Below are 10,965 nucleotides of genomic sequence, written 5' to 3'. Positions count from 1 at the left end.
ATGGTTAGCGCAGATAGCCCTCGTGTAGCTTTGCGCGAAATGCAAAAACAAACAAACAAACATTTCGGGTCAATCCAACTAATATATTACCAGCCAACACTCACGAACACAATTGGAACTGTGTTCTCCTGCAAGTATGGCATAAACTTAGCTATTAGTTTAATCTCTTTCCATAAAATACACTATCTCTAAAATGTTTCAATATCAACACTGAAACATTTGCATTCTAACATTGAAGAAAACAAAAGACTCACTGTTCCTTCAAATAATGACCTCAGGCTAAGATCCACAGTTATCTTTGTACATGAGATCTTGACGTTCTGATCAAATTCGCACGTTCTCATTAAGTGTTTGGGTTTTCAGTAATTGATTCATTTTGTACGGAGCAACTCTCATGAATGGCTTAGTGTAAAGTTTTATACAAGTATGCCATACCTAACTCAAATATAATCACAAACATATATTTAAATACACATAAGTTTCCAACTTCCACACATCACTACATACACTAATAGCTTTTGAAAGATCACCTCTGGTGGAGTGCTGTTACCATGGTAATGAACACAGCTTTACACAAGTCAATCCACTTACGTTAGTTGGCATCAGAGAACAGTAAATGTAGGAAACCTCAATGAAGTAAGACCTATTGCAATGAAATTCGTAGTCACCCAATCCACTTTCTGCGATGATTAAAAATACAACTCTCTCACTGCACATGGCAGAATTATACACAGTTAAATGTATATGTATATATAATAGGTGAGCTACTACTCCATGTAATTCGCATTTTTGTGACCCAAAGGTTTGAGGCTAACATTCAGCTGAGTTTAGGGCTCCTGGCACTTGCGCACTTAATGGAACTTCCATTGTACAGGATTGTCTAGGGAGAGATCAACATAAAAACTACTCGTGCTGAAAGCGAGGCAGATCTCTTCCCAATACAAAAGGGGTTAGTGGGAGGAAGGAGTGGACCATGCCCTGAAATGTTCAAGACAGATCACTGTCTGGAATAATGAGATTCGGGAATAGGCATTACTGTGTATGATGCTGAATCTGCATGTCCAAGTGCTACTTGATAAAGTAGTTGATAAGGAAGGGCAGCTTTACAACTGTAATGGTCAGCTGAAATGAGATTTACAATCTCCTGATCATTTGGTTGAGATAACAAGATAATTAGGACAATCCTTTGTCCAAGAAACCAATGACTGAGAGGGTGTTGCGACTCTTGTTCTCCATGTTATGAACAAAATACTGAAAAGTATTTTTCACTAGTTTAGTCCAATAAAATACTGGAAAGTATTTTTGTGATGACTACTCGATCATCCCAAGTTAAAACAGTCACTGATTTGCATTGTCACTGATTGAAAGAAAGTAGCAACCTTTTGGGTAGTATTTCCCTTTACAATATTTGCACTGAATGGTGGGATTATTTTCTACTATATCATCAAAGTTATGGCAGTTGTTTGGTCAAGAAACCAATAATAAAAGGGACTTGCAATGGGAAAGTGCTTGATAGTTCCAAAAGCAAGAGTCACCAAAGATCACTCACCATTATCGGAATAGCAACAGTTCTACTAAACTGACCATAGAGTGCTACAGAGAAACTGTCACATCAAGGGTGCCCGCAGGAAGGGGCAAGGGGGTCACTTGACCCTCCCCTGGATTTTCAAAAAGAAAAAATTACTAGATGTGTAAAATTCTTCTACTATGTTATTGGAAAATCATAAGGTATTTGTATTTCGATTTCATAATCTTTTCAAACTTGAGTTACTTGACCCCATAATTTTTTCTGCGGGTGCCCTTCATGTGACAGTTTCTCTGTAGCACTCTATGGTCCAGCTCTTCCTCCTACTAACCCCTTTTGCATTGGGAAGAGATCTGCCTCGATTTCAGCACGAGTAGTTTTTATTTGGATCTCTCCCTAGACAATCCTGTACAATGGAAGTTCCATTAAGTGCGCAAGTGCCAGGAGCTCTAAACTCAGCTGAATGTTAGCCTCAAACCTTTGGGTCACAAAAAGGCGAGTTACAGGGAGTAGTAGCTCACCTATCAGTTCTACAAGGCCCCAGGTTGCTCTGAGACAAGTGGTTGCCCTGACAACTTGCCTCCCTCCTCGGAAAGAATCTCTGCTGTCCCACAAATGCTACCAAAAGATGAATCATAAAGCATGAAAGCTGGCAATCAGACCACCACTCTCACCAGTCCTCTTCAACACACATACTATAGATCTAAGTCACCTTGATAATCCAATAAGAAGTCATGTGTTAATATTTGGTGATGAAACTTTGGTGCAAATCAGAGACTCTAGCAATGTTGAAATCAAAAGCAAGATGCAACCATATCTAGCACGTTGAGAAAATACTGTAATGACACAGGAATGTTCATCAGTCATATAAAGCTTGGGCCATGTTCTACACACTCATTAACAGGCACGCTGATGAGGACAAACCATCACCATTATTTGCAGGTATTGCTATTCTTCTGAAAGAAACCCTGCAGTGCCTGAGAGTAGAGCTTGACAGACAACTTCAACAGCCAGGTTATACCATGATAATCAGATTTATCAAAGGTATCAATGCTAAAGTTGTAGTAGTAAATGGAGCTGAAGAATTTCGCCTGCTACTGATGACACTATCAGTGCTATGCAGTTAGATAAGATTGAAGAGATGCAAAATACCTGTTTAAGACTGGTTACAGGATGTACTTTAGCTCACATGAAGGTCGTATTATACATTACAGGCCTCAGCAGCATCACAGAGCACTAAGAGCACTTACAAGCAAAATTCTTCACTACGGCCTTGCAGTGTAAAGACAATGAACTTCATCATCGAGTAACTGCACTTTTCATTTGGGATATTCCAACTCCATAATGACCTCACAGATATCAACTAAGCTTGGGTTTACCTGAAAAATACTCCGAGAGACAGTCATAGGTGGATAGGTGTTATACAGTCGCCTCTGAGATAACTGTCCACCAGAAAACTTCACATCCCCCACCCCATATGGAAGACACATCTGACACCATTGCGATACCGAAATCAGTATAGACAAAACATATATAGATTTGGCAGATAGTGAAGCAGAAAAAACCTTCAGCACCCAGTTAAAGACCAAGATAGTCAGTAACTTTGCATCATAGTTGTTCTTATATACAAATAGTGAGAGAGTTTGTTGGTCATTCATCGTTTTATGGAACAACAACATTCTGCATAGAAGGCTCGTAGAGCATTCAAACGTTCCACCAGAAACACAAAAATAGATCTGGAACCATATGACAAACTTTCCTCTATATTGTTTGAAGCAGTGAACTATAAATATTCAATGCCACCAACATAATATTTGGGACTAAAACTGAAAGAGTACTGCCTAAAATTCAGGGGGGCTGGTCCCCAGATGGATGACAGAAAGCAAATCAACAATATGGTACAACGATTATCTCGATGCAGGGGTAAGGATAAACGCGGAAACTAGCAAGCTCGAAATACAAGCCCTCAAGTCAAACCCGGTACAACTCTAAACTCTATCGACTCCATATTTACCTCCTCCGCACTAATAAGAAGAAAATTGTGGCTATGAAAGGACTTCATGGACATTCAGAGGGAATGAGACTGTTGGAAAACAATGTACTATATGGTATAGCTAGGAAAAGTATTATATGGGAAGTCAATATGACAGTATACAGCCAGAAGTTCACTGGTGATATTTGTATAGGAACTCCCCTCTGTCCGTGCAAGCCTTGGGATTGTACCTCGTATTCAACTCAACTCACAATTCACAACCTATTCTAAACACAGAATAGTAAAAAATTTATTGAAAACTCCTGCGAGAACAAAACGTTCTAGTAATAATAATGGAACCACGTGGTAAGCAACAAGTAAATTTTGTAAAGTTATCATCTTATAATTTTTATCAAAAAATTAAGGTTTTGATAGGTGAGAAAAGTTTTCGATTAGTTTTCGTCACATATTTTATTATGCAGCATGTTATACGATAAATTAAATATATTACATTTTACAATAGATGGCGCCACAAATGTTACTGTTGTATGTATTTAAGTCTTCCTAGTTTTCCTACTGAGCGAAAGAAGTGTTTCGAAATTTATGGAATAACTTTACACTTTCAAAATTATACCAGGACGACCTAATTTCAGTTAACAATGGTTATAAAACAATTTCATATTGCAAGAGATTTAAGGTTTATATCAAGATGTTTATGATATTAAAAATGCCTCTACATTATAATGTTTATGTTTCTTGGAAAGAATATATATGTATAGCTTCATATTGCTCCAACTAAGTTTACGAATCATAACTTTTTCCATACATTAAGTGCAATTGTTTAATCACTTGAACATAAAAGGATTTTACAACTAATGAAAAACATAAAATAACATGAAAACTGAAACATCTCTATCAGCACATTTAATTATAAATGTGAAGAATCGTTTGTATACTCAACCTATAAAACCTGACAAAGCAAACAGTTGAATTTGACTTAAACGAAATAAGATTGAATTTCCCAAAGAGTGGTCTCACTTTTGGCATTAGTCACAGCAAAGAATCTGTCACTAACACTTGCCATCGTCCGTTGGAATATATTTGGTGGATTAGGCTGACATTCATTTTGCAAATCAGTTGCAAGTGTGATGAAATTTAGGATTCTGACCTTTATGCCACTCAGGCGCTCTTTTCAAAGGCTTAGAGTAGTTCAGTGGAATCATCTCGGGGTTCTGGGCTGGCCAAGACAAATTCTGTGCGTTATTGTTGTAAATCACTGTTGAACACGACGTGCGAAATGATTACTTGTAGTATTGAATAAAGAGCAACCTAAACACGCGAACTACAGATCACATTTACAGGAACTCTGGTTTTTGTTCTTTATGTTGGCTTATCCAAGACTATTTATGAGAAGTGGAATTTCTCAAAATTTAGTGACAAGTGAAGAATCCAAGAATAGAGTAAGCCTCATGTTGCATTTGTAGTTTTGGTATTTAGAGATAGATCAGTGTTTTGTCTTATACATCTTGCTTGCTGAAGGCTTTAGATTAGAATAACATGTCAGTCTCATATTTTAAAAATATTTATAAATATAGATTACTTGTGGTGAGTAAAGGACTATTCAACCAACGTACACACACGTACTGGTCTGTTAAAAAAAGATGCATCCTTAAGTCACAAGAGGTCGCAAATTGGTTTTGCATGATACAACAGGCAAATTTTCAATAAACTCAAGATACACATTTTAATTCTGAAAGTTCATATATATAGCATATCACGCAGAAGATTGAAAAAAGGGAAACGGGTATATTCGTTTTTTTAAGTAAAGCATTACTAAACGATATAAAAAAATTATTGCGAGTACAATTTCTGTCAATTATATAAAATATCAAACATATGTCGTCACAGCGTGAGAGAGCCTGAAAATAAAAGAGAAATTATTCGAAATGTTGCAAGCGAAAAATAAGAAAGTCTAGTTATGTATCAAGTGCTGAAGTCTTGCAACGTTCGGTCCAGTATACATTCTTACAGTTCGAACTACATCAAAGTTTAAGGGAAACGCAAGCATTGTTTTTCTGTTTTGATAACATGAATTTGCTTAAGTTTCAGTCGTTTGGCTGAAACTTTGTTCAAAAACAGCAGAGACAAACGGTTACCGGATATCGTAACATAAACAAATGTGTGCAAAAGTTGGTAGTTAAAGAACCGTGTTCTCTGTAAATTATAGATAAGCTTAGACAAAAATGTAGTGGTCAGTATTATGCTATTCAGTTCTCTATACTTTTAAAACCTGTTTTGCTTAACGTTTCTGAATAAACCTTTTTTTTTATCATCAGAATTGTTCTTACGGTCGTTGTCTGTGCTTGTGCAAACATGGCATCTGAAACTTTTGTTTTATAGTATATATATATATATTTCACAGTTAGATACCTTAAATAATTAATTTATTATATCAAAATCACAACTGTTGTTCTATGCGTTGGCCAAAAAATGCTGGTTAAGAAATTAAATATTGTTTCTTAATAATGGGTTATTTTTTCTTATGCTTGATGTTATTTTGCTTTTTTAATAGATGTAATTATCCATTATTTCTAACTAAAATTAAGCTAAACGTATAGATGAGAACTAAAAAAGTAAGTTATAAGTTTATGTATCAAATTCTATGTAACAAACTTAATGGAACTACATAATCACATGACTCCAGTGGCACAGCGGTATGTCTGCAGACTTACAACGCTCGAATCATGGTTTCGATACCCGTGGTGGGCAGAGCACAGGTAGCCCATTGTGTAGCTTTGTACTTAATTACAAACAAACATAATCACATAAATCAACACACTAAAACCATTTGAGCTACTCTTTCATCAACGAATAGTAGGATTGACCTTTATGTTATATCGTCCCCGCAGTGTAATGGCAAGCATATTCAGCGCCGTTTTTTGGATCCCGCAACTCTAAGATTACAATTTGAGTGTCCTAACCATCAAGCTATTTGTTTATAGTATAGAAAAATAAAACACTAGGTGTGTATGCATAGTAAAATACTGCTGCGAAATATGATGGTCTGAAAGGTGTATTGTAACGATTTTAGAGTATGATGGAGTGGGATGTATAATGAGAGTACGCTGATCTGGGATGGATATTGTAAATGTTTTAGGATATTCACAATTAACAATAAGACAAATCGTATGGGCGTATCTCGTTTGGATATGTGTCAATGGAATAATAATTCTATTGTTTCTTTTATGTGGTTCGTTTGTTTTGAATTTCGCGCAAAGCTACACTAGGACTATCTGCGCTAGCCGTCCATAATTCAGCAGTGTAAGACTAGAGGGAAGGCAGCTAGTCATTACCACCCACCGCCAACTCTTTGGCTACTCTTTTACCAACGAATAATGGGATTGTCCGTCACATTATAACGCCCCCACGGCTGAAAGAGCGAGCATGTTTGGTGGGACGGGGGTTCGAATCCGCGACCCTCAGATTGCCAGTCGAGCGCCCTAACCACCTAGCCATGCCGGGCCCCATTTTTTTTTTTTAATGTGGGAAGTGGATCCAAAACTGTGTGTGTTTCTTGACGTGGAGATTCTAAAATACAAAACATCTGCTAAAGAACGAGGAACTAAAAATGAAAGCGTGATTAATGCGTGGTTGAAAATGGGAAGAAGAGAAATAACCGAAGTGACTCTGCAGAAAAATGGCGAATTGTAAGAGAAACAATTTTGATATTATGGTTAAAAATATTATAAAAGTGAACGAAACTCCTTTGCCAAAGAACTAGATGAAACATTTGAAAATAACGTGTTCGTTGGGGGTATAATTGTTTGTTTGTCATTGAGCGCAAAACTACACACAGTAGGCTAGCTAGATGTGCTGTGTCCAACGTAGGTATCGAAACCCGATTTTTGATGTTATTAGCTCTCAACCTCACCGCTGAGCCACCAGGGGCAAATATATATGTATATCAATGAAGCCAAAATGTCAAAGAATTCAAATAATATGATATATTGATTGGTAGTTACATTAAAAAAAAAATATTTTTTTGCTTAAAATAATATTTTGTATAATTCCGTGATGACTTCACATTTCTAAGCTGATTACTTCCAATGTGATATAGCAGAGACTTTACACTAAGACTAGCCAAGACCTCGGGAAGCCAAGTAGGCCTGCAGTTTTAAGGATTTACATGGACTTGAGAAAAGTTATTTGAATGACAAATTACGCAGCAGTACTTTGAAATAGGGCACTAAAGAATCAGCCGGTAGCAAATTTTGCACTTTAGTTTTCTTTTTTACTAAGCTTTTATATTAAAAAAACACAGAAAATAGATACTTGTATTTTAAAAGATTGAAGTTATATTACATTTTTAGAGCCTAATATGTTTTCGTGCAACTTCTTCCAGCCAACCCTTTACACATAGCGTATACTTTCTTACATTCATTCACCCCTTTGGTGTAATAATAATAAAAGAAGAAGAAACGTTTTAAATAACCCTGGATGCCAACAAGGGAACAATACCATATACCACGTAGAGAAATATGTAAACAACCATTCAGTAAAAAATTCGGAACATTATTATATTTACAGTTATGTTAGATGAAGAACAGATAAAGAATAATTTAGTTTTAGTAAATGTTGCCTTTAAAAGATGACTGTTCAATACACGATTATATATACTTAATAACTAATTAAGTTCAACTGAATTATAAGTGACACGTCATTAATACTTACAAAGAAAAGGGGGCCCGGCATGGCCAGGTGGTTAGAGCGCTCGGCTCGCAATCTGCTACTCGCGGATTCGAATCCCCGTCTCAACAAACATGCTCGCCCTTTCAGTCGTGGAGGCGTTATAATGTGACGGTCAATCTTACTATTCGTTCGTGAAAGAGTAGCTCAAAAGTTAGCAGTGGGTGGTTATGACTAGCTGTCTTCCCTCTAGTCTTTCACTGTTAAATTAGGTAAAGCTAGCGCAGATAGCCCTGGTGTAGCTTTGCGCGAAATTCAAAACAAACCAAAATTTTGGCCATCTATCTTGTGAAAAGAGATATTGATTTTGATTTGGGTCTTGAAGCTCATAAGATTTTGACTTGGCCACCTTTCTTAATTTCAAATCCTTATTTATTATCTCGTTAACGGTATGAAGGGATATATTCAACTTTAGGGAACCAGGAAATATGTCTAGCAACATCACAATGGTTTTCTTGGTCAGAGGGTTCTCTTTCATAGCTATAACCTTCACATTTCAGATAAGGATGTTATTCTTGATTGGTTGGCAGTGTAGCTTCGGAGCTGCTCTACGTTCTTCTGTGCGAGTTTTATTTTATTTCCATGGAGAATGTTGAAATGTTGTATTATTTGTACAAATATCATTCTTAGATAAAAGGTGGTATATAAATTCCCAATAAAAAACGTCACCCATGGAATTTAAGATGTGCAATTCGCTCTTATAAAATTGCTATTAACCATCTGAATTATCTATACATTACAATGCTTTCTGATAGACAATCTACCGAAGGAAACAAAAGATACATATATCAACTGAACGCAGTTCTATGGTTTTTCCAGTTCGAAATGGGCTCACTGCACCTTCGTAAAGATTAAATTATGTCATAATGTACAAACGTTAACGACAAATCATGAACTCTGTTATTTCTTATAGCAAGCAATATGTAAGATTGTTTATACGGTATTTTAACGGACTTTGTGCTATTAACTGACTATGGTCATCACCATAGGGGGTTCGTTTCTGTTCATGGTACATCTTTCTTAGATATGTATATATATATATATGCACGTGTTGTGACGATAATTCGACGATGAACGTTTACGTTAAAATTATCGTTCAAGCAAGTTTTAAAAATAAACTGGATACTACTTACTCATTATTTAATTGAAGCTTATGTGTGCATTGCATTGAAACGTATGTAAATCCATTTTAATAGCTCTTTTGCATCTCATTATTTAACATATAATACACCTACTTCTATTTGAATCCTTCAGTATAATACTGTATCGAATGGGCTCAGAGTATGTAGGCGTGAGAACCCAGCCACAGCCTTCTAAAGCGCACTTATTTGCCTCTGAGTAAATGAAAATATGAAAGATCTATTCTGGCCAGAACGTAGTTTTACAGTATGAAGTTTACCTGATCAGCACAAAGTAGAACGGTATGCTACTTGTTCATTCCTTTTGTACTGAAAAACGGAACAGTCGTTCAGTGTTTTTGAGTTTATTACGGTTGTGCTAAAGATATTGGTTTCACTTTTATACTGCAAGTAGACACGGAGGCTCGTGGAATTAATATTTATTTAGTTTCAAAAGAGGGTTCCTTTTCACTTCTAGACGTCCCCCGGTGGAACAACAGTAAGTCTGCGGACTTCCAATGCTAACATCCGGGGTTCGATTCCCCGCGGTAGACACAGCAGATAGCACAGACCCCTTCCCCCCTGGCGACGCTCCTGCAGATACCTTTATCGTACAACGTACAATATTACAGATATTAAAACTAGTGAGAGATTACTGCTAAAGGTTCTTTAGAAAATCTGAAACAAATTCAGAAAATCTGTCCAAAATATTCTGATAAAAAGTATTTTATAAATTAATAAAAGGGCTTAGTACACAATATCTCACAATACTTAACTATATTTCTGGAGGATTTACCAGCTATTTTTAACTTCTATAAATGGTATTAGACATGTTTTTTAGTGGCAGGTAAGATTTACAGAAATGTGTGTCTGTCACGATCCTGTTTCACAGGCTGGATTATTCAATCTCGACAATCCCAGTTTTGCCTCCATCTCAGTACGAATCGTTTTCTATCACCGCATTTTTGAATTTTTTTTTTAGTTTAGAACTAACGGGAAAACTACAAAATATGGAGCTAAAGATCGAATTCTTTGTCTTTATTTATTTATTCTAGTAGACGGGGAGGGAGGGGGGGCGTTTTTCAAAAGCTTTATTTCGTATATTACGGTGGTCTACCGTTAAGTTTCGTAGCACTGCTGTTTTATCATTTAGCATGGTATTAATCAAGAACTTTGTTGTCACGCGTAATGGATCTTTCACGTTCGTGACATTTGTGTGCTGTTCAAAACGCCTTCACGAAGACTGCACAATATCTACAGAAGACGTTTATGATGTAAAATAAGAAAAAAAATTAGCCAATTAAATAAGAATAACTAATGAGTAACTGGGACTGGTGTCGTTCTTAAAAAACAAAAACAAAGTTTCCTTAATAGAAATTGAACCTCTAGCTATCACACCCAAGCTACGAAATATCGTTAACTTTAAACACAGTGCAAAAAATTGTATGTTAAAGGGTTTTAAGGCTTATATTAATAAAGTAAGTTGTACAGAGTGTATATTGTTTAGCCAGTTCAAAAATGCACACAACATACATAATTGTTCTTCTCGAGGTTTAACAAGTGACTTGGATTGAAGTTTGTGGCACATTTCTAAGATAAATCTT

This window comes from Limulus polyphemus, unplaced genomic scaffold, assembly GCF_000517525.1.
Source record: "Limulus polyphemus unplaced genomic scaffold, Limulus_polyphemus-2.1.2 Scaffold23, whole genome shotgun sequence".
NCBI lineage: Eukaryota > Metazoa > Arthropoda > Merostomata > Xiphosura > Limulidae > Limulus > Limulus polyphemus.
Note: the sequence above shows the minus strand (reverse complement) of the source record.